At 41.5% G+C, this 25,821-nt stretch overlaps 1 protein-coding gene across 1 annotated transcript in view; it reads right to left on the bottom strand.

The window, feature by feature from the left end:
• Nucleotides 1-25,821, bottom strand: part of LOC140200768 (protein diaphanous homolog 3-like) — a 560,350-nt gene that overhangs the window by 359,575 nt on the left and 174,954 nt on the right. The window lies entirely within an intron of this gene.

Below are 25,821 nucleotides of genomic sequence, written 5' to 3'. Positions count from 1 at the left end.
TTTTTTTTAAGAGAATAGTGCACACAGAGCAGTATTTTGCATACAGATGATGGTGTGTTTGGATGCAGAAGATACTCTGGTCCAAACAAAGGTGTACTTGTTTGTCCTCTATGTCCTTTTCGTGACTGCTGGAGACTAAGACCATCAAGCACTGCAGAACCATCGATCAGCAAGCTGCTTGATAGCGATGGAGCTACATTTATGGTGTATTGTTGTTGTGTTGTCGCCTGAACTTGTTGCATATTGTTGTGTCGAGACTGTGAATGGTTTCACTGGTCCATTGGCGAGACCAACAATTTGGGAGCTTCAGTTGTGGCGAGGATTAGGCTTCGCCGTCGGATCGCCTGTTGCAGCCGCCCAGGGGAGAAGACACTGGAGGCCTCGATGTGTGCACTGGAATTCATTTTGAGTTGGGAACTGGCCCTTCTTGTTAGTGCTAACCTCCAATGTTCGCTCCGTGCCACCCTTCCATGTTTGCTCCATGGAAGGACAATCTGCAGTCATGCCACTCAGGGATTTGGGCTCTATTGTTTTTACGACTGTATGATTTTCTGCAATAACTGTGCTATTTGTGCTTTGTGCAGTGTGATGTTGGTAAAGTGTTTTGCATCTTAGTCCCAGAAGATTGGTGTTTCATTTGTTTATATTGATGTACGGTTGAACGACAACCAAACTTGAACTTGCTGTTCAAGGTACACTTTGTCACGGGTAGTGGTAGACGCAGATACATTAGGGACATATGAGAGACTCTAAGTTAAGAACATAGATGAGACAAAAATGGAGGGCTGTGCAGGAGGGAATGGTGACATTAATCTTGGATTAGCTTCAAGGGCAGGCAAAGCTCCGATGGGCCTGTCCTATTCTGTAACATTCTTTGTTCTAGAGAGCCTATTTAGAGTGAAAGGGGGGGAAATATAAAAGAGATATGCTGGGCATTTTTTTCTTGTTTACACAAAGGGCAGTGAGTGCCTGAAACATGCTGTCACAGTCGACAATAAAAGCAGATAGGACAGTAACGCAAAAGAGACACTTAGAGAGATACATGGACAGGCAGAAGGATAGCGGGATATTGACTATGTTCAGGCAAATCAGATTGGTCAGTACAGACATGGTGGGCTGAATGGCTTGTTCCTGTGCAGCACTGTTCTGTGTTCTAAATTGGACATCAAAATTCACATGAAATTAGTATTTTTTATTTTTTTTATTCTTGTAATTCTTTCAACATTTAGCTCTTTGACATCTAGAAATAAGGTTACACACCAATTTTCTTGCCTCACCAAATGTCAAGCTTAAGCAGCTCAGAAACTAAAATTCCACAATTAATCACCTTCTTATTGGTAGTCACATAAGACAAGTTTTTTTAAGGTCCTATAAACAGAAATCATTCTCACAAAAAAAAACAATTCATGTTTTTACTTAAATGGAATTAAATCAACAATATGGATTAGATTTCAACACCCAAATATTAAAAGACCAACAAAAAAAAATTAAATGGCATTGAATTCTGGCCAAAGCAACATATTATAACTGTGCTACAAATATCAGCAACTGAAATATTGAATCTGTGAGCAAAATTATGTATTATCTCTGTAATAACAAAAAAAAGGGAAAAAGTAGAATTAGGTAAATGGAGGACAAGAAGATGGTGGCGCGATGCAGTGCGCAACGGCCACTCCGGTGAATGATATCTGTTATCTGTCAAGTACGGTGCCGTGCACAATCCTGATGACAGACGTGAGAGCACAGAGGAACATCTAGAGAAAGTTCTGAAATGCTTTCTTTGCTGCCACTGCTACTGTGTGATCCAGAATCTCCGGAGGAGAGGGCCCCGAGTCCTCGGCTTCGCTTGTTGCTCGGCGGCCGGGGACAGGGTCGAAGCACTCGTCAGAGGATGGTGCTCGGGAGGCTGTATCGGAGGGGCTGGTCAGAGGCTCGAAGCTTTCAGACAGACTCAGAGTTGGCTGCAGTCGGGTGCCTCCAATGCATCTGCAGTTGTCGCACCTAGAGGTTTATGGCAGGGAGAGTTTCTCCCTTTTGCCGCCTGCTATCGGGACTATCGGGAGTCGATCGGAACTTTGAGACTTTTTTTTACTGTGCCCATGGTCTGCTCTTTATCAAATTATGGTATTGCATTGCACTGCTGTAACTATATGTTATAATTATGTGGTCTTGTCAGTGCTAGTCCTGACGAAGGGTCTCGGCCTGAAACGTCGACTGCACCTCTTCCTACAGATGCTGCTTGGCCTGCTGTGTTCACCAGCAACTTTGATGTGTGTTGCTTGTCAGTGTTAGTCTTTGGTTTGTCTTGTTTTTTTTGTGATATCAGTCTGGAGGAACATTGTATCATTTCTTAATGCATGCATTTCTAAATGACAATAAACGAGGACTGCGTGTCCTCATAATCTAATCTAATCTAAAAAGGGAAAAAGTGGAATTAGGCAAATACACTTTCATTCTGCTCCACTGTTCACCAGGATTACAGCTAATCCGTTCATAGCCTCAGTTCCACTTTCCCCCCGTTCCCCATAACCCTAAAATGCCCTGGACAACAAAGCTTGAGCTTTCTTCATTGAGTATTTTCAATGATTTAGTCTCCAAGAGACCATAAGACAAAGGAGCAGAATGAGGCCATTTAGACCATCGTGTCTGCTCCGCCACTCCATCATGGCTGATCGCAGATCTCACTCATCCCCCATATACCTGCCTTCTTGACATATCCTTCGATACCTGACCAATCAGGAGACGATCAACTTCCACTTTAAAAATACCCATGCACCTGTCCTCCACCACAGTCTGCAGCAGAGCATTCCACAGATTTACAACCCTCTGGCTAAAAAAAAAATCCTCTTTACCTCTGTTCTAAAAGATCACCCCTCAATTTTAAGGCTTTGCCCTCTAGCTCTGGATACCCACCACAGGAAACATCCTCTCCACATCCACCCTATCTGGTCCTTTCAACATTCGGTAGGTTTCAATGAAATATCCACACATTCTTCTAAATTCCAGCGAGTACAAGCCCGAAGCTGCCAAACACTCCTCATATGTAAACTCCTTCATTCCCAGAATCAACCTCGTGAACCTCCTCTGGACTCTCTCCAATGACAACCCACCCTTTCTGAGATACGGAGCCTAAAACTGTTGAAAATATTCGAAGTGCAGCCTGACTGGTGTCTTATAAAGCTTCAGCATTATCTCCTTGCTTTTATATTCTATTGCCCTTGAAATAAATGTCAACATTGCATTTGCCTTCTTTACCACAGATTCAACCAGTAAGTTAACTTTCTGGAAGTTTTACACAAGGACTCCTAGGTCCCTCTGCGCCTCTGAGGGACCTTCTCCCCTTTTAAGTAGTAGTCCGCACCATTGTTCTTTTTACCAAAATGCACCATCATGCATTATCTTGAGTATTTACTGTGGGGGAAAAAATGCGTGAAGATTCAGGACTGCCTGAGATTTGACAAGTGAATAAATGCAACTCAATAGTTAATTTAGCTGCAAAAGATTGACAAGAGTTTGGTCTAAACAGGAATTTGCTTGTAAGGTCAGGCACACCAACAAATACAAATTAATTCTGATCCATTCTGAAGCAGCAAAGAAGATGGCTACAGTGAGACCAAAAGGTAATTTAATATGTCTTACGAATTTTCTTGTGCATTATGAAGCTGCTAAATTCTCAGGATTATAAATTCATTTAAGTCTTAAAACTGCAGTTCAGAGCAGGCCCTTTCCATTGTACAAGTGAACAGGGAAGGTTACTGAAAGACAAGTTCCCTAATAATGGCGTTCCACAAATTAGAGATAACAGTTTTACAGACAATCAAGTAAAAGGCAAAACAGGTAGAAATAACTGGCTGTGGTTTAAACCCCCAGAGCCTTAATATTAAATATATTAATTCATAATAAAAACAAATCAAGACAAGAGAGGAAAAGGAAATTAGAGAAACGTCGTTTTGCTGAAGAGCAAGGAGTGAATCAGGAGGCAGTGAGATTTGGAAGCTCAGAGGGACTCCATAATTACAGAATAAACATTCTGTGACTTAATAATGCTTACAGGGTTTCAGAATCAGAGGTAAAGATTCAAAAAGAAACAAGCAGCGAAAGTACACACAAACCAATTAAAGGGTAGAAGGAAAGTTGAATTCTAAGAAAATATTTGAAGACTTAAGTTCTGAACTAACATGAAATCTGTCAAGATGATCCCTGACAACACATGCTGGATAAAGTTTCAGGTACGAAAAAGCACACGGACAGAGAAGCTATGCAGAAGGACTGGGAAGTACCTGAATTTAATATGGGCAATACACTTGCCATGGATGCAAATAAGCCAGTGAGTAAAGATTTAACTGACTAACACCTTGTATGGCAGAAACATAGAAAACCAGGGATCTTGTAGAAAAATATAGAAGATGTTCTGACTGATTTCAGTTCAAGTGGAGATGGCAATGCAAATGTATCTATGGTAGGAGAAGGTCACAATCATACAGGAAGTAATACCAATCATGCATCAAGTACATGAGTCTAAGGAATGAGAAACTAAATAGCTGAATGCATTCAGGTCAAATCGAGATCAGATTCAGTATCAGAAGAATTAGAATCAGGTTTAATCTCACAGGCATACACAGTGAAATTTGTTATTTTGCGGCAGCAATACAGTGCAATATATAATTTTAAAAAAACATGTATTACTATATGAGTCCCTGATGATGGATGTTGTATTTGAGGCATTGCCTTTTGAAGATGTCCTCGAAGCTGGGGAGGCTAGTATCCATGATGCAGCTGGTTGGGAATGCAACTTCATGAAGCTTTTTCCACACTTTTGCAGTGGGCCCCCCATACCAGGTCGTGATGATACCACTTACAATGCTTGTCATCGTACATCTTTGCAAGTATTTGGTAACATATCAAATCAACTCAAACTCCTAATGAAATATAGCCACTGTCCTTGTAATTCCAACAATATGTTGGGCCCAGGATAGATTTTCAGAGATGTTAACACCCAGGAACTTGAAACTGTTCACCCTTTCCACTGCTGGCACCTCTATGAGGTCTGGTGTGTGTGTCCTCCTCTTACCCTTTTGGTCTTACTGATGTTGTGGGCAAGGTTGTTGTTGCAACACCACTAAACCAGCTGATCTAACTCACACCTGGGTGCCTCCTCCTATCAGCAAGGCCCTGAAAATTGCCTATCACTGCAATAGATCTACAGGAGACGTAATCTCAATGGCTCTTCACACGGTCTTAGATCACCTGGACAATACAAACACCTATGTCAGGATGCTGTTCAATGACTATAACTCTGTGTTTAATACCATCATTCCTACAGTCCTGATCAAAAAGCTACAGAACATGGGCCTCTGTACTTCCCTCTGCAATTGAATCCTCGACTTCCTAACCAGAGGACCACTGTCTGTGTGGATTGGTAATAAGAACTCCTTCTCACTGATGATCAACACTGGCAGACCTCAGGGATGTGTGCTTAGCCCACTGCTCTACGCTGTCTATACCCATGATTATGTGACTAGGCAGAGCTCTAATGCCATCTATAAATTTGCTGATGACACAACCATTGTTGGCAAAATTTTAGAGTGAGTCAAGAAGGTATACAGGAGCGAGATATACTGGCTAGTTGAGTGGTGTATTAGTAACAACCTTGCATTCAACAACAGTAAGGCCAAAGAGCTGATTGTGGACTTCAGAAAGGGTATGATATGGGAACATGAACAAATCCTCAAAGGAATCAGAAGTAGAGAATGAGCAATTTCAAGTTCCTGGGTGGTCAATATCTGTGAGGATCTAACCTGGTCCCAACATATTACAGTATATGAGTGCAACTGGACAATAGTCTTTGAGGCAGTTCACACTGCTGTTATTGGGCACCATGCATTGGTATGATTGTCACTCGTTTAAAGCAGATGGGAACCACCGGACTACATCAGTGAGAGATTAAAGATGGCTTTGAATACTCGCGCTAATTGATTGGCATGGGTTTTCAGTGCCCTACCAGGTACACCATCAGGGCCTGACACTTATCGCGAATTTATCCTCTTGAAAAATGCTCTGAGACAGAGATCACAGGGTCACCAGATGCTGCAGGGATTCGCACAGGTGTAGTTTTATTCTCCCTTTCAAAGCATGCGTAAAAGAATGAGTTGAGCTCATCTGGGAATGAAGCATCAGAGCCATTCATTATGTTAGGCTTTTCCTTGTAGGAAACAATGGCCTGCAAACCCTGCCAGAGCAATGAGTATCTGATTCAGTTTCTAACTTCAATGGGTTGGAATTGTTTATTTGTTCCTAAAATAGTCTTTCGTAGGTTGCACCTGGACTTCTTGTATAGTTCAGGATCACTGGTCTTGAATGCCACAGATCTAGCCCTCAGCTACAAATCTTCTGGTTCATCCTCGGTTTTTGGTTTGAGTATGTCTGGTATGTTCTCGAAGGCACATACTCATCTACACAGGTCTTAGTGAAGTCGGTGACAACTGTGGCATATACATTCAGATTCAAAGATGAATCCCTGAATATTGTGTCCAGTCCACTAATTCAAAGCAGTCATCCACCTCCCTTGACCATAGCTTCATGGCCCTCACCACTATTGTTGTGGTCCTCAATCTCGGCCTGCACACCAAGAATAGGAGTACAGCCAGATGATCAGACTTTCCAAAGTGGGATGGTGTGCCTGCACTTTAAGTTTTCTTCACAGTAGTTTTACAGTGTTCAAGTGTGTTGGCTCCTCTGGTTCTACAGGTGACGTGTTGGTGGTAATTTCTTCAAAATGGCTTGGTTAAAATTCCCCCACAATGACAGGGAGAGCATCAGGGTGCTCTTTGTGACTGTTCAGCTTCTCCATTACCTGCTTGACGTTGGCCAAGAGTGAAATGTACGCCACTACCAGGATGACGGTGGAAGACTCCCTTGGCAGATAAAATTGATGACACTTGACCGGTAGATGTTCCAGATCAGGTGAGCAGGATTGATACAGAACCGGCACGTCTGTACACCCACAATGAGTTAATTGGTGCAATGAAACATACTCCGCCTCTCTACCTTTAGATCAACTGCTTTGTCTCTGCGGTGGATGGTGAGCCATGTTTCTTGGAAGCAAAGAAGACAACAATCCTTGATATCTCTCTGGTACTGCAACTTTGCTCTGATTTTTGAAAACTTTATTTCCTAGACTAGGGGTCGCCAACCCGTCGATCGCGATCGACTGGTCGATCTTTGAGACTTTCCCAGTAGATCCCGAAGAAAAATCAAAAATAAATACACACATACTGTTGTAATGTGAGCATTATAAAAGTAAGTAATACTAATTAGCATAATGGTAACATAGCAATATTTTCGCTAAAAAGCTGTTTGTAAAGAGAGATTGTTTCTGGGTTGCGGGGGTTTAGTTCCGTTCTTTCTGCCCAGTGCACAAGTGTGTAGTTCCCCCGCCATGCATCACGTTTTCAGCGTAGCCTGCACTGCATCAAAGTGACCAATCAGATTCAGTAACAGTACAGACTGTCGCAAACATCGATATACGGCAGTGTCCCCAACCTCCGGGCCGTGAAGCACGCAGGGGTGCAGCGGTAGTTGGGATACACACAGCACATCTTTAACAAAAAAAACTAAGTAAACAAGCTAATTAATTAGGTGAATATCGGCTCAGATCAGAGGCGACACAATTGGCCCTCGCTCGTGATATACTAATAGCATGGCGGAGGCTCCACAAAAGGCGGCGAAAACATACAAATTCCATATAGAATAGGAGGAGGAATTTCTATTTACCTTGGTGAAAGACAAGTGTGTATGTATGTTGTGCCACCAAACACTAGCACTGATCAAAAGAGGGAATCTGGAGCGGCACCATAACACCAAACACCAGAAATTTAAAGACACCTACCCCCCAAAGAGCGCAACTCGTGCCTGGAAAGTTGAGCTGAAATCGGGGTTGAAGGCCCAGCAATCGTTTACCACAAACCATGCTGCTCAAAATAAGGCTGCTATTGAAGCATCATTTCGTGTAAGTCACCTTTTGGCTAAACACAAGAAGCCTTTTACAGATGGCGATTTATTCAAGGAAGCAATGGTCATTACCGCAGAGACTGTTTTTAATGACTTTAAAAACAAAAACGGCATCACAACCGCAATACATAATATACTGCTTGGCCCTGCAACAGTGACAAGGAGGGTAAAATCACTGTCAGAGGACGTGGATCGACTTGTCACTCTGTGAATATTTTTTCACAACAGTTCTATGAATCCCTGGATGTAATGCAAACAGCTCAGCTTGTATTTGTCAGAATGGCTTTCCAGGATTTTACAACAAAGGAAGACTTCCTCACTCTTTTGCAATTAAAGGAAAGAACGAGAGGGGAGGATACTTACAATGAGTTTAAAAAATATGTTCGTGAAAATGACATCCTCATTCATAAACTGGTGGCAATTACTACAGATGGGGTCGAGCAATGCGCGGTGTGCACATTGGTTTTATAGCAATAAAAGACAGTGCCTACTTCAGGTTAACTTATCTATGTGAAATTGCATTTTCACAGATGAAAATTATTAAATCTATGTACAGGAGCTGACTTACTGACAGACACCTCACTAGGGTTGCCAACTTTCTCACTCCCAAATAACAGACAAAAGTAGCAGTCAAATCCCGGGTATTTGTGTTTACCCCGGGAAAGACTACCATGAATATACCCCTTGCCCATCCTCTGGGTCCCCCCCCCACCCCGGCCTTGTCTTTCTTCCCGGACCTCCTGTCCCATGATCCTCTCGTATCCCTTTTGCCAATCACCTGTCCAGCTCTTGGCTCCATCCCTCCCCCTCCTGTCTTCTCCTATCATTTTGGATCTCCCCCCCCCCTCCAACTTTCAAATCTCTTACTCACTCTTCCTTCAGTTAGTCCTGATGAAGGGTCTCAGCCTGAAACGTCGACTGCACCTCTTCCTACAGATGCTGCCTGGCCTGCTGCGTTCACCAGCAACTTTGATGACCATGAAACCCTGCGCAGGCACATGTGTGCGCATGCGTGATGTGCCGATATTTTTCTTTACCCCACCATTCGGTTTTGGCTTAATTTTCATTATTTCTACTTTAAATAGGCTGTTTATTTATCATATCATTCCTGCTTTTACTATATGTTAGTGTTATTTTAGGTTTTATGTGTTATTTGGTATGATTTGGTAGGTTATCTTTTTGGGTCTGGGAACGCTCAAAATTTTTCTCCATATAAATTAATAGTAATTGCTTCTTCGGCGTAAAGCATTTCAGCACGAAAGGTTTCATAGGAACGTTCTACCTTAGCGGGGAGAATACGGGACAGTTGGCAACCCTACACCTCTCAGACTGGCTGTCTGTAGTTACGAGCCAAATTTCAGGGAATTAGCAGAAAGTATTCAGCCCCAGTCATCACACTGAGTGCAACAGTCAATTTTTATTCATTTATTTTTCGTGTTGAAATAAAATTAAATAATGAAACTTAGAATTAAAGGTGTGAAGTATTGTAATATTCTTAAAGAAAGACAGCTATGGCCTGTTTGATATGCTAGTTACAGCGTTTTCTTGTTTGAATTAATTTGAAAGTTTGACAAAAGTATTTTGTGTAATTCAAATACAATTCGCCCAAATAAAAGGCCTCAAATTGGAAGTACAATTTGAGCTGTTTTTTCTCTAAACAATTTAGTAGGTAGATCTTGCCTTTCACTGAGGTCGAGGTAGGGGATCTTGGGCTTAAAAAGGTTGATGACCACTATCCTAGACTTTGTACATTCGTCAACAGTGTAGTAGGAAGTGGGGATTTAAGGGCTCCGCACTTCAATCTTACTTGCAGACTAGCAGGCTTTCCTCATTTCCTTTTCCTTTAAGGGGAATTGCACACACGAACTTCATCTGCAGTCTGGGGTCCGCCAATTTTGGGGATCAATAGAATTTTTGAATGTCTTAAAACAATGTTGCTTACTGATATACCCATGGCTGTGATTGTGGATTTCAACTGTAGCAGTGCTAGATGGGAATATTTGATAATTTCCTTTGGAGCTGCATGCAAAAAGTTGCTACTTTTAAGTGCCATCTTGTAAGTTGCAAATATGACTAAAAATATACCTGAAGTAGCAGAGTTGGAGCTACTTATAAACTGGGGTTTGATTTATAAAGATTGCAGTTTCTGCCACCCTCAGCGGTGACACTTATGGAGCTCTGGGAATAAGAACTCAGGGATTGGCTTTGCTTCTGGGCTGTCAGTCATACAGTGCAGAAATTGGCCCTTCAGCCCATCACATCAATTCTGACTATTAAATACATCTACATAAATTCCATTTAGCAGTGCTTGGTCTGTAATCCTTTCTGTGCTGACAATTCAAGTGCTCATCAAGATGTTGAGAGTATCTGTCCCCATCACCTTCTTGAGTAGTGCTTCCAGATTGCAACCACTTTCTGGTTAAAAACTACTGGACTTTCAATCCCCTAACTTCTAACTCTTCACTTTAAACCTATGCCTTCCGATTTTAGATTTTTCCATCATGGAAAAAATTTCTCACTTTAAACCCTATCTACGTCCTTTGAAATAATATAGCAGTACTCAGCATGTCCACATACACAAGAAAACGTGCCGATGCTGGAAATCCAAAGCAACAGACACAAAATGCCAGAGGAACTCAGCAAGCTAGGCCAAAATATCACAGGGGAAAGATGGGGATATAAATTTAGCAACAACAAGCATTATAGAGGATGATATATATCTCTATACAACAATGCTAACACCAGAGTAAAAGAACTTGTTATTGTCCTGGGAAAGGTAACACTTGCCAATGAACTGGTAAAGCAGCAGAGGAATTGATTAACATGGCATCAGCATTGGAAAAGCTAGCAAACGAAACTGCATATGCCCTCGATCAAACTCAATGCACAATATCTCAATTGTTGACAAAATTAGTGCTGATCTGTACAGTAGCTTTGCAGAACCAAATGGCTTTGGACTTTGTTTTATCCAAGAAAGGGGGCTTGGGTGTCCTAATCGGACAAGAATGTTGTATTTACATACCAGATGAATCAAAAGACATAACTCACTTTGGGAATCCTATCCGAGAGGCCACCAAAAAAAATTAAGTAGGAGATCAGTTTCACAATAATAAGAGAATGGTGAGTGACTATCCTACATTACAATATAATCTTTAGTATCAAAATAATGCTTTTTTTTATGATTTTTGTGTGGTATAGTAGGAGTAAGAAGAAGAATATATTGAAAATGTGTACCTGTTGGTCTGGACTAGGAAAAGGGGACTTTACTTAACTAAAGTTCTAAGACTCTATCATTAAATGTCTGAAATCACTTTGATTACTGTACTCATACCTTAACAATTGTGTCTTGAAAATTATGGTGTTGTCATGAAATGACAAAAGGAGGGAATGTGGATACATTTCTGTAACCCTGAAGTCTTTATGAATTTGTAACTTTTGTAAAGTGTAATGTGACAAACTGGAACCTATGAGATCCCAGAGTACTATGCTTGTTCGCTGGTTTGAATGGGATGCTTATGGCAGAGGTCCCCAACCACCGGGCCGCAAAGCATGTGCTACCAGGCCGTGAGGAAACAATATGAATCAGCTGCACCTTTCCTCATTCCCTGTCACGCACTGTTGAACTTGAACATAGGGTTGCCAACTGTCCCGTATTAGCTGGGACATCCCATATATTGGGCTAAATTGGTTTGTCCCATACGGGACCGCGCTTGTCCCGTATTTACCCCGCTAAGGTAGAGCATTCCTATGAAACCTTCCATGCTGAAATGGCGTAAAGCGAAGAAGCAATTACCATTAACTTATATGGGGAAAATTTTTCAGCATTCCCAGACCCAAAACATAACCTACCAAATCATACCAAATAACACATAAAACCTAAATTAACTCTAACATATAGTAAAAGCAGGAATGATATGATAAGTACACAGCCTATATAAAGTAGAAATAATGTATGTACAGTGTAGTCGGGAAGATTAAGCCAAAACCGATTTGTGGAAAAAAGAATCGGTACTTACGCACATACGCACGTTACGCATGTGCACACAGGTACCCGCGCAAGGCTTTATGGTCATGGCAGTCTTTCTCGGGGTAAGCGCAAGTGTCTTGTCAACACACACAAAAAATGCTGGTGAACGCAGCAGGCCAGGCAGCATCTATAGGAAGAGGTACAGTCAACCTTTCGGGCCAGGACCCTTCGTCAGGATTTGACTGCTACATTTGTCCCTTATGTGGGAGTGAGAAATTTGCAAAAGAAACTGGAAAAGGCATGTTGAGGTGAGTTTAACCCTACTGGAACACCCCCGCCCCGGTCTGCAAGAATATTGTCAATATTAAACTGGTCCGCAGTGCAAAAACGGTTAGGGACCCCTGCTTATGGAATGGAACAACTTGATTACTGTTCTCTAGAAGAGTATAATAGTGACTTTTCTGAGCGACAAGATTGAAGCTATTTTGCAGACAATAATGTGTGAAGGTAGACTTCCCTTGCGTAAATAATAAAATGTGTCTATAATTTTATCCACTGAATTTGTTGCAGTGTATTACTGTATATTAGAAGACCTCATTGAACAGTACACAGCACCCCACATTCTTATTCCAGCATCATCCCCTTTCCGATCTAGACTTGATGAAGAGTCTCAGCCTGAAATGTCGCTGCTCATTCCTCTCCATAGATTTTGCCTAACCGGCTGAGTTCCTCCAGCATTTTGTGTGTGTATGTCCAGTGGTATGTGCTTTTATTCAGGCTCTTGTATCTTTTGCTCAATGGAAGAGGGGAGAAGAGAGAATGTCTGGGAGATGGGAGAGAATCTTCGATTATGCTGGCTGCTTTGCTGAGGCAGTGGGAAACATAGACAGAGACCATGGAGGGGAGGCTGCTTTCATGATGTGCTGAGCTGTGTCCTCAGCTCTCTGTAGTTTCGTGCAGAGCAACTGCCACAGATAAGAGCATCAATAAAAATTGTTACGGGTCGACAGTGAATGTTTTATAAATTGTATCATGATCTTCATGCTCTTCCTTTCTATGCCTCAGGTAATTAAATATGTTCTTCACAGAATTAACTTCCAATGCTGCTATCTTTGGAGGTCTACAGGGGTTTCCCCCAAGGTCCCTGTTCCTCTGAGGGCTCCACCATTTATCATGTATATTCTACTTCGATTAGACCTCCCAAAGTACACCATTTCATACTTACAAAGATTAAATACCATCTGCCATTGCTCAGCCCAACACATCAGCTGATCAAAACCACGCTGCAGTCAAAGACTATTCTTCATATAATCAACAATATTACCACCAAGTTTCATGTTATCTGCAAGCTTGATAATCATATCTCCACATCCATATCTAAATAATTCATGTCTATGACATATCTTGTAGTACACGAGTCATAGGTTTCCAATTACAAAGGTAACCACCATCATTTGATAGTCTTCTATCAATGTAAGTTTCAATCCGATTCACCAAATTTGCCCTGAGTCTCATGTTTTCTATGGTTTCCATGTTGAAGAGTTATCAGACTCCTTACCGAAGATTATGTAAACTAAGTTCCACTGCATTCATCATTATATCTCCATCAAGTTAGTCAGATAGGAACTTCCACAGACAATTCAATCCCGACCATCTCTTATAAACCCCTGACTTTCCAAGTGTAGATTAACTCCATCCCTCAGAATCTTTCTCCAATAACTTCCCTGAAGACCCACAGGCCTGTAACTATATGGCTTTCTTCAATGAAGTGCAGCAGAAGTCCAGAACCTGATCTCTTTCAATGCCAACGCAATCTCCTTCCTTGTCTCTGCAGCCTGGGATACAGTTCAACAGGGCCACAGAACTTATCCAACTTTAAACCCATCAAAACTACTTTTCACTCTAATGATAAGGTGTTCTAGAATTTCACTGCTCATTTCATACCCCTGCTCCTCGAGTTCTCCAAATCTCATGTCTTTCTCCTTAAAGACCATAAGTATTTATTTAACACCTTAGCTTCTTCACCTAGCTTCACAAATCTCTTTCCCAAAATCTCACCTCAAACTTTCACTAATTTTTTGCTAAGTTACTGCAACCACTTTGACAATTCCATTCTACTTCTCTAGCAACTGGTCTTGTTTATTCTATTTTAAAATGAATTATGAGATATAGGTGTGACTGTTTATTAAGGTGATGGTAATCACTATTATTTACATTAATCTATTACAACTAATTGATTTGCTTCTGCTGCTTCAGTTATAGAACTGTCTATTGAAATGAGAACTTCAGATATCCATGAACTAATCTAAATCTAAAGTATCCTGAAAATGTAACACATCGTTGCATGAGATCTAAATGAGTTTCAAAACAGAATGATAATTGATAATTACTTTGGAGCAAATTCTATGCCTCTCAGGAAACAAATTTATGTGCATTGATAAAAATTGCTTCATATGGGAGTACAGGTTTCCCCCGCCATCCGAAGGTAGAGCATTCCTATGAAACGGTTCGTAAGCCAAAATGTCGTAAAGCGAAGAAGCAATTACCATTTATTTATATGGGAAAATTTTGTGAGCGTTCGCAGACCCAAATCATGCCAAATAACACATAAAACCTAAAATAACAGTAGCATATAGTAAAAGCAGGAATGATATGATAAATACACAGCCTATATAAAGTAGAAATACTTTTCCACAATCATTACTGAACTGTTCTCCGGAGCAAAAATCTCATGCAAGCGCCGTCGGCAGAAAATCTCACGCAAGCGCTGCTGGCAAAAACATGCACAAGCGCTCTCCAGTAACCTTTAAGCTATGAAGCTGCCAAATCATACCAAAATAATACGTAAAAATACACAGCCGATATAAAGTAGAAATAATGTATGTACAGTGTAGTATCACTGACCGGAATTGGGACAGCGCCGAGCACACTGGTGATGGTGTGTTAGGCTGAGTCAGAGTTTGGGTGGTGTAGTGGCCCCCCACCCTCCAGGCCACTGAGCAATGCATTGCCACGAAGCACGCAGGGGTCCAGCGGTAGCTGGGAGGCAGACAGTGCATCTTTAAGAAAAAAGCCGAAATAAACAAGCTAATTAATTAGGTGCCGCCCGACACGTAATTGTCGGCCCAGATCAGTGCCGATTTCCGATTGCGTCATCTCTGATCTGGGCCGACAATTATGTGTCAGCGGCATCTAATTAATTAGATTGTTTATTTCGGCTTTTTTCTTAAAGATGCGCTGTGTGCGTCCCGGCTACCGTTGCACTTTCCGCGAATCGGTATCTGTCCATGGCCTGGGGGTTGGGGTGGTGGGACACTGGGGTGTCGTCTCGTCATCTGTTTCCATTAGAGCAGGCAGCTCATCTTCTATCTCTGCCTGCTTCGATGTCGAAGGTCGAGGTTCGTCATCTGCTGTGGCTGATGTGGAAGGCTTGCTTGACTGCTGAGCCTCGCGCATTTTTCTATCACACAGTTCTTTAATAAGGACTCAAACCATCCTGCAAATATCTCCTAAACCGACGTACCCTTTCAAAATTAAAGTCGTACTTTATCATTACTCATTCGGTTTCCATTGTTATCCTTTTTTCTTCCAATTGCATCAGCTCTTCATCTGTCAGTTCTTGGTGATGGAATGCCAAAACCTCTTCAACATCATGTTCATCAGCTTCCACAAGCCAAACTCACGTTGTCCTTACTTCTTTCACCACGATCAAAACGCTTAATTATGTCTAGTTTTACCGTAAGTGTAACACTCTTACGAGCTCTTTCAGGCTTTTCTGATACCTTAGAACTCATCTTGCAAACGGCTGCTCACAAGCACGTGTTTCAGCAATGCCGGTGAGAATGCCGTTCCAAATCCGGGGGAGAGCGGCTGCTCGGGGCGCGCTCTGCCTTTTCTTGCGTGCTGAATTTTTTTTCGTAACAGTGAAAACACCTTCTGAAAGCGAAAACAGGGTACTAATGTAGGTCTTTCCTAACAGTGAGGTTTCGTAAAGCGAATGTTCGAAAAGCGGGGGACACCTGTATAAGAGAGAGGAGCAGGTCATTTGGCCGCTCTGCTCTACCACTGAATAAGTACCTGGCATAGGTGAACTTTAGTCTCTCAATTGCCTATTTTTATTCTGTTGCTTTAATCCTCAATTCACCTGAAGTTTACTAATCTGGCCACCTCAAACCTGTATATACTTAATAATTCAATACTCAGAGGTTTTGTGATACAGCATTCCAAAGACAGATTGAGAAAAAAATATTCCTCCTCAGTTGCCACATCATCTAATTCTAAACATTCTAGCAGGGAAACATGCTTAAGGTAATTTCAGATTGTTAAGCTTTTAAAAAGTTCACCTCTCATTCTCAAAGCAACAGACCCCAATGGAGTATTTGGTACGATTCTGAAAACTTGTGCTAACCAACTAACGAGATTGTTCAATCTCTCACTGCTCCAGTCAGAGGTTCCCACCTGCTTCAAAAGAGCAACGATGATACAAGTGCCCAAGGACAGCAATGTGAGCTGCCTTGACGACTATCATCCAGTAGGTTGGTCAAGGCTAGAATCAACTCCCGCCTCAGTGGACCCACTGCAAATTGCCTATCATCACAATAGGCCTATGGTGGAAACGATCTCATTGGCTCTCCACATAGCCTTGGATCAGCTGAACAATACAAACACCTATGTCAGGATGCCATTTCTTGACTACAGCTCAGCGTTTAACACCATCATTCCTACAGTCCTGATTGTAAAGCTACCGAACCTGGGACTCTGTACCTCCTTGTGCAATTGGATCCTCGACTTCCTAACTGGAAGACCACAATCTGTGCCGATTAGCAATAACATCTCCATCTCGCTGACAACCAACACTGATGCACCTCAGGGTTGTGTGCTTAGCCCACTGCTCTACTCTCTCCACACACATGACTGTATGGCTAGGCAGAGCTCAGATGACATCTATAAATTTGCTGATGATACAGCCATTGTTAGCAGAATCTCAGATGGTAACAAGAGGGCATACAGGAGCAAGATATACCAGCTAGTTGAGTGGTGTCACAGAAACCAACCTTGCACTCAATGTCAGGGAGACCAAACAGCTGATTGCGGACTTCAGACAGGGTAAGGCAAGGGAACACACGCCAATCCTTATAGAGGGAGTAGAAGTGGAGGGAGTAAGCAATTTCATGTTCTTGGGTGCTAATATCTCTCAGGACCTGACCTGGTTCCAGCATATTGAAGCAACTATAAAAGATGGCAAGACAGCAGCTATACTTCATTAGGAGTTTGAGGAGATTTGGAAAGTCATCTAAAGCACTTAAATTTCTGCATCACCATCACAAATGGGGGTGGGGGGTAGGAGCAGGGGGCTACTGCACAGGATTGAAGTAAGCTACAGGGAGAGGTAAAATAAATCAGCTCCATCATGGGTACTAGCTTCTATAGCATCCAAGACATCTTCAAGGAGCGGTGCCTCAAAAAAAGGGGACGTCCATCATTAAGGACCTCCACCACACAGGACATGCCTTCTGTTACCATCAAGGAGGTACAGAAGCTTGAAGTCACACCCTCAGCAACTCAGAAACAGCTACTTTCCCTCTGCCATCTGATTTCCAAATGGACATTGAAACCATGAACATTACCTCACTTTTTTTAAATTTATGTTTTTGTATTACTTACTTATGAGCCAGCCAGAGGCATAGTGACATCAGCAATGGACTTCGAGGTGAATGACCCTGAGCTCAAATCCGGCCAGGTCCCAACCTGGGCAGCAGCTATATCTGCCTGGAAGAAAGGTCTGGCAATCTACCTCCATATCTTGCCACAATTATCTGCCATATCTTGGACAAATACACTATCCATAGGGTTGACGATGACTCAGTGGCACTCAACAACTACTTACTTAATTTAACTATTTGATATACTGTAAATATATATACTTACTGCAATTCATATTTTCCGTATATTAATGTGTATTGTGTTGTACTGCTGCCGCAAAGTTAACAAATTTCAGGACATATGCGGGTGTTAATAAACCTGATCCTCATTCAGTTTAGTTTGGCATTAACCTGAAAGGATATTCTTACATCCCAGGGATCTTGCAAACCATTGCTGCATGCCCCAGAGGGAAGTGGTGCAATTATTTTTTATCATTTCTTTTTTGCACAGCTGATTCATGGTATTTCAGCTTCAAACTTACTTTTCTGTATACTGTATATTACAAGCTTTATTTTTCTGTCTGTAAAATGCTTCTGTACCTCTTTTCTGATGGTAACAGTGAGAAGACAGCATGTCCTGGGTGGTGGAGCTAAAAATTACACATTCTTTCCCTGGTTTCTATCAGTGAGAATGTTTCAATGGGACTATACACTCAGCCAGACTGGTAATATCTTCACTGATTTGTCTGGACTTATGTAACAGCAACTGACATGAGGAAAAGGGAAGTCTAATTCTCAAGTGTTGCCCAGATTATCACTGCCAGCTGTCTTCAGGACAAACAACATACGTTAACACTTCAACATGAAATCAAATTTCTTGACAATCAAACAATTCTCCAGTTTCTCTCCAAATTTTGTTTTAAATTAATACACACATTGGAAATCTGACCGGATTGGGAAAGTGGTTGCAAATCAACTTCTTTCAAAGACCACACTGGAAAAAAATAAAAGCAAGGATAGCCATTTAAACATCAGTGATAACTTTAATAGTCGCACTTTCCTGTACTAACCCATTTGTCCCAGATTTCCTTAATATATGAAAATGCACTATTCTCAACTTTTATGTTTTCATATTTTTCTCATTACAGTTTTCTCATTCAGCCATCTCGTATCAGCTATCTCTCAGTGCACTCACATTAGTCTTATTACCCACCAATACCTGGTTACCTATTCTCTCTAACATATCAATCAACTCCTCCCCAGTCCTCCTCCATGACCAGCAATTTACAGTAGCCCAATTAAGCAACTAACTATAACATCTTTGGTAAATGGAAGGAAACAAAAACACCAGGGAAACCTTCTGGCTGAAGAAATTCTTTCTCATCTCTGTCCGAAATGAATAGTCCCCTCATTTTGAGATTGTGATAAATTTGTTCTAGACAGGAGAATCATTAAGCTTACATCAACCTGTCAAGCCCCATAAATTTCATTGAAATCACCTCTCATGCTTCTGAACTTCAAAATGCAAAGAAAAGCCTGCTTAATCCCAGCGGTTCCCAAACACTTTTAGGTTACTGTCCACTTGGTTCCCAGACCACAGACCCAGCATCTCCCTCTTCCTTTCCAGCCATTACATAAAAACTATAAATAATTTTGATGCACAGTGAAAGAAAATAGGAGCTCGGAATTCAAAGCAGTGACAAATAACTGCAAAAATTATTCAAATCTATTTAAAGCTACAAATAAAATTATTTCTTTATTTAATTACTGTAAAAACGATTTTCATCAACAACTTCAAAGTACATTGGTAGTCCAACTATTCACTACTTCATTGCTTTTTCACCTTTCAATGAGATGGTTGGGCTTGGTGCAATGAAATCATTTTCTCTTTCTTTTCAAATTTTTTTATTGTTATATTATACAGGAAAAATAACATGAGTACATTGAAGTAACAACACTTACAATGCCTCAAAAAAAAATTATCCTAAAGATTGAAAAAAAAGTTTTGTGATAAGAGAAAAAAAAAAGAACCCTTCAGGTGCACAACCCCGCAGTCATGCACCATACAAAAAGCTTCTAAAAATAAAAACCAAACCACCAGCAAGAAAAGAAAATATACTAAAAAATTTACAATTAGATCGTGGAAAAAATATCAATTAACTCAAATGATAATAATGAGCAAATCAGCCCCATCTTTTCTCAAAATCAAATAAAGGTTCAAAGGTTCGACTTCTAATTTTCTCCAAACTAAGACGTAGCATCACTTGAGAGAACCATTGTGACAAAGTGGGAGCTGATGTATCCCTCCACTTCAACAAAATGGCCCTCCTAGCTATCAATGTAACAAATGCAATAACATGTTGGTCAGACACAGAAATACCATGAATAGGTTGAGGAATTATTCCAAAAAGCACAGTTAATTTATTAGAAATCATTTTCTCAACATCAGGCTGACTGTCACTCAGAAGGAGTCTCAGGTCCCCACGTTCAGTCACTTGCAGTCAGTTTTGTTGCTTTGAAAGGAAGTGGGCAAAACTGTGCTCCAACAAATACGATGTTGGAAAGGCAGTAAAGGACATCTTGACCTTTTTCCACATTGCAGGACAGTGTTCAGAGATTTCATTCTGCAACCAAAAGTCAATCTGAATCTTTGGAACTTCGGCTTCAGCTCAAACTCATTTTGTACTAAGATTGGTTCTTCTTTCATCCTTCCTATTGATTCCTCATTACAAGTACTCAGGAATGGATTTATTACCCAATCTAGAATGTGGATTAAGAGAAGATCCTGAAATCTCGCTGACATAGCTTTACGCAGCTCAGCCAGGTGGAACAGTACACTTGAAGGTCACCATCTGGTATTGGGTCCGATGCTCCCAATACGATCTTCTCTACCTTGCAGAGACCTGTTGGAAATTGGGGGAAATCGCTTTGTCGAGCACTTCTTCTCCATCCGCCAAAAGCAGAACTTTCCAGTGGCCAAACATATCAATTCCCATTCCCATTCCAACATATTGGTCCACAAATTCCTCTTGTGCCATAATGAGGCCACACTCAGGATGGAGGAGCAACACCTTATATTCGGTCTGAGTATCCTCCAACCTGATGATATAAATATTGATTTCTCTATTCAATAAAAAATACTTCCTCCTCCCCTTCTCCTCTTCATTAATTCCCTACTCTGGCCTCCTACTACTTGTCACCTGCCAATCACCTTTCCCTGGGTCCCTTCCTGCTTCCCTTTCTCCTCTGGTCCACTCTCCTCTCCCATCAGATTCCTCCCTCTCCAGCCCTTTACCTTTTCCACCCACCTGGTTTCACCTGTCACCTTCTAGCTATCTTCCTTTCCCTCTCCCCACCCCCCCCCGACCTTTTTAATCTAGCATCTTTCCCCTTCCTTTCCAGGTTTAAAGAAGAGCCTTGGCCTGAAAAGTCAGCTGTTTATTCATTTCCAAAGGAGCTGCCTGACTTTCTGAGTTCTTCCAGGATTTTTGTGGGTGTTGATCTGGTATTCTTTCTTTCTCTTCCAACTCAGAGGAACTTAGAAATTGGAAAAGGCCTTGATAGCCAATGTTACACTTAAATAGGTTAACTTGAAAAGAAATGTAGAGACTTCTGATTTGACCTTGATAAGATTCACATCATTTCCTTGCAATTGAAGAGATATAATTAAACTTTGCAAATAATTCTGACAAAAAGCAATGTCATGCCTAAATTTCTTGGGTGGATTACTGACTAAAGCACTTGAGTCTTCAAAGAATTTTATCACACTTTCAAAAAGTGTATAAAAGTGCCTCAAGGAGTTTCCTATTGAGAGTCATCTGACTTCTATGTGCAATAGCAAGTGATCAAACTATTCAGCATTCTCAATAGTAAGCTCTGGAAATAGTCAAGAACTGACAGCATGGGACCTGATTTTAATTATCACTGTGATAAAAGTATTTAATGATTTCTGCAGTTTTCTGCAAGATGTTGTCTATGAATTACAAAGTGAACGGAAAATATGTTAGGTACAGTTTTTTTGAAGAAAGTAGTAACACCACGGTAGCAGCTTGCCTATGATGGTATCTATGTCAATCCATGGATTCCTCTACTGCCACAATGAGGGCACTCAGTTTGGAGGACCAGCACCTTATATTCTGTCCAGGTAGCCTCCAACCTGATGACATGAACATCGACTTCTTGAACCTCCAGTAATGCATCCCTTTCACCATTCCCCATTCCTGTTTCCCTCTCTCAGCTTATCTCCCTACCTGCCCATCACCTCCCTTTGGTGCTCCTCCCCCTTCCTTTTCTTCCATTGTCTTCTATCCTCTATCAGATTCCCCCTTCTCCAGCCCTTTATCTCTTTCACCAATCAACTTCCCAGCTCTTTACTCCGCCCCTCCCTCCACCTTCTTACTCTGACTTATCATCTCTTTTTTCTAGGCCTGATGAAGGGTCTCAGCCCATAACATCAACTGTTGACTCTTTTCCATAGATGCTGCCTAGCCTGCTGAGTTCCACCAGCATTTTGTGTATATTACATTGATTCCCAGCAGATTTTCTCTTGTCCTTGAAGATGCCCTATCTGTTCCACATGCAAGAATGTTGGTGAGTAGAATGTGCTTCTCTTTGAAAATTTGCTCAACAATCCAAAAGATTGACTCCACTTTTGTATCTGTTTCTAGTTTTCTTGCAAATAATAAATTCTGAACCATGCTTTCATCTTTCATGAAGTAAACATAACCAAGAAGAAAAGGTTTGGTGCCTGGCAAAGTTGACTCATTCAGCTGCAGAACAAATTTTGTTGTCCCACATATGCTGCCCAATATGTCTTCCACATTCTCAAATATTTCAGCTATTCGTCTTTGAACAGAGTCGTAACTGAGTGGAATTGTTTTAATTATTTGGTCTGGGGACTTCTATAAAACCATATTCAGAAGCTCCCTTACTGCTAGTAGAATCAGTTCTTCTCCAATTGTTTGGGGCAATGAAATATTGTATGAAGCATGCAAACAAACATCACTGCTTTATTGTTAAGTGCTGGCAAAGATGTATTGAAGAGTTTTCAGTTTTTGAAAGTTTTCACAAAGTAACTGAAGATAAGCCAAGTTCTTGGTGTTTTTTTTTATCAGAGTGCTTTCTCAAGAGTTGCTCAAGGTGCCTGAATGGTTTAATTGCCACATTTGAAGAAACTTTTTCACAAAACAAACACGTTGGCTGCTGTTGGTTGTTTGGTAGTGGTATAAATCCATATTTCAGATACTCTGCACTGTACTGCCTACACTTCTTTTCCATTCAGTCCGCCTCTGCCATTTTCACTATGAATTAATTCCACGGTCAATCACTGATTGTTTAATTCCAATCCCAAGCACTGCAACCAATAAAAGAGAAAGTTGTGATATCATAATCACTCAGGCAAAATCTGACTCTCTACCTGAAGGTACATAAAGTGGGGCAGCAATATCTCAGTTGGGCTGTGGGCTAGAGAAATGCAGTCAAGACCATTCAAATGTGCAGTCTGAACTTTATCCCACTAAGTGCCATACCCTAATTCACAGGAAACATGTGATTAGAGTATGAGAATTGTACCAGCTAACACTGAACAGCAATATTGCATGGACTCAGCACAGAAAAAAACTATTTCTTCAATCCAGACTTCTCATGATATAGAAACATAGAAAACCTACCGTACTATACAGGCCCTTCGGCCCACAATGCTGTGCTGAACATATACTTACTTTAGAAATTACCTAGGGTTACCCGTAGCCCCCTCATTTTTAAAGCTCCATGTACCTATCTGGGAGTCTCTTAAAAGACCCTACTCCACCGTTGCCGGCAGCCCATTTCACACACTCACCACTCTCTGCATAAAAAAAAACTTACCCCTGACATCTCCTCTGTGCCCTCTCGTGTAGCCATTTCAGCCCTGGAAAAAAAGCATCTGACTATCCACGTAATCAATGCCTATCATCTTTTACACCTTTATCAGGTCACCCCTCATCCTCTGTCGCTCCAAGGAGAAAAGGCCGAGTTCACTCAACCTATTCTCATAAGGCATGCTCCCTAATCCAGGCAACATTCTTGTAAACCTCCTCTGCACCCTTTCTATAGTTTCCACATCATTCCTGTAGTGAGGCAACCAGAACTGAGCACAGTACTCCAAGTGGGGTCTGACCAGGATCTTATGTAGCTGTAACATTACCTCTCGGCTCTTAAACTCAATCCCATGGTTGATGAAGGCCAATGCACCATATGCCTTCTTAACCACAGAGTCAAACTGCACAGCAGCTTTCAGTGTCCTATGGACTCGGACCCCAAGATCCCTCTGATCCTCCACACTGCCAAGAGACTTACCATTAATACTATATTCTGCCATTATATTTGATCTACCAAAATGACCTACCTCACAGTTATCTGGGTTAAACTCCATCTGCCACCTCTCAGCCCAGTTTTGCACCCTATCGATGTCCCGCAGGAACCTCTGACAGCCCTCCACAGTGTTCACAACACCCCCAACATTTGTGTCATCAGCAAATTTACTAATCCATCCCTCCACTTCCTCATCCAGGTCATTTATAAAAATCATGAAGAGAAAGGGTGCCAGAACAGATCCCTGAGGCCCACCACTGTTCACAGACCTCCATGCAGAATATGACCCGTCTACAACCACTCTTTGCCTTCTGTGAGCAAGCCAATTCTGGATCCACAAAGCAAGGTCCCCTTGGATCCCATGCCTCCTTACTTTCTTAATAAGCCTTACATGTGGTACCTCATCAGATGCCTTGCTGAAATCTATATACACTACATCTACTGCTCCACCTTCATCAATGTGTTTAGTCACATCCTCAAAAAATTCAATCAGGCTAGAAGGGCATGACCTGCCTTTCACAAAGCCATGCTGACTATTCCTAATCATATTATGCCTCTCCAAATGTTCATAATTCCTGCCGCTCAGGGTCTTTTCCATCAATTTACCAACCACTGAAGTAAGACTCACTGGTCTATAATTTCCTGGGCTATCTCTACTCCCTTTGTTGAATAAGGGAACAACATATGCAACCCTCCAATCCCCTGGAACCTCTCCCATCCCCATTGATGATGCAAAGATCATTGCCAGAGGCTCAGCAATCTCCTCCCTCGCCTCCCACAGTAGCCTGGAGTACATCTCATCCAGTCCTAGAGACTGATCCAACTTGATGCTTTCCAAAATCTCCAGCACATCCTCTTTCTTAATGTCTATATGCTCAAGCTTTTAAATCCACTGTAAGTCATCCCTACAATCGCCAACAACAGGAATTCTGCAGATGCTGAAAATTCATGCAACACACATCAAAGTTGCTGGTGAACACAGCAGGCCAGGCAGCATTTCTAGGAAGAGGTGCAGTCGACGTTTCAGGCCGAGACCCTGACGAAGGGTCTCAGCCTGAAATGTCGACTGCACCTCTTCCTAGTGATGCTGCCTGGCCTGCTGCGTTCACCAGCAACTTTGATGTGTGTTGCTACAATCGCCAAGATCCTTTTCCATAGTGAATACTGAAGCAAAGTGTTCATTAAGTATCTCTGCTATCTCCTCCGGTTCCATAAACACTTTTCCACTGTCACCCGTTCTATAAAGCTGTCTTCCTTTTAAACTCTTCGCACTGGTCTAACTCGCTGACGTGCATGCGTTTTCGCAGTTGTCCCTCAATCAAACTGCTAAAGAAAAACTGTCGCCTTTTCAACTCTTCACGCTGGTCTAACTCGTTGACATCCACGCACTTGCACAGTCGTCCCTTGATCAAACCCACTGAAGAAAAAACCTTCAAATACAGAAGTGTCACGTTGCTTTTCAACAACTATAATAGGCTTTACGCAAAGTCTAAGAGAACAGTGGGCTAGCGACAGATGAGAGGAAGCTACTAATAAGGAAAAGAAATGTATAAGTTTTCCTTTTCACACTAAAATTAGGTTTTTCATTGTAAAACAGTGATATTTTCCATGTTTTTGCTTCTTCAGTTTGCTAGGCATAGCAAGTTGATATGTTTGGTCACTAACATCACAAAATGACAGCGGACAAAAATAAGTACTCGTTTTCCATGCTTTAATAAGCATCTAAATTAAAAAGTTCACCTTTTGTTTAAATTGTGAACAATATACACATATTAATATCAAATTGCAGGCACAATAAGGACTTAAAAAATCTTGTTAGTCTGTATGAATTTTGATTAAATGCTCCCAAAC

Source organism: Mobula birostris, chromosome 7 (assembly GCF_030028105.1).
Source record: "Mobula birostris isolate sMobBir1 chromosome 7, sMobBir1.hap1, whole genome shotgun sequence".
NCBI lineage: Eukaryota > Metazoa > Chordata > Chondrichthyes > Myliobatiformes > Myliobatidae > Mobula > Mobula birostris.
Note: the sequence above shows the minus strand (reverse complement) of the source record. Positions and strands in the feature narration are given on the sequence as shown.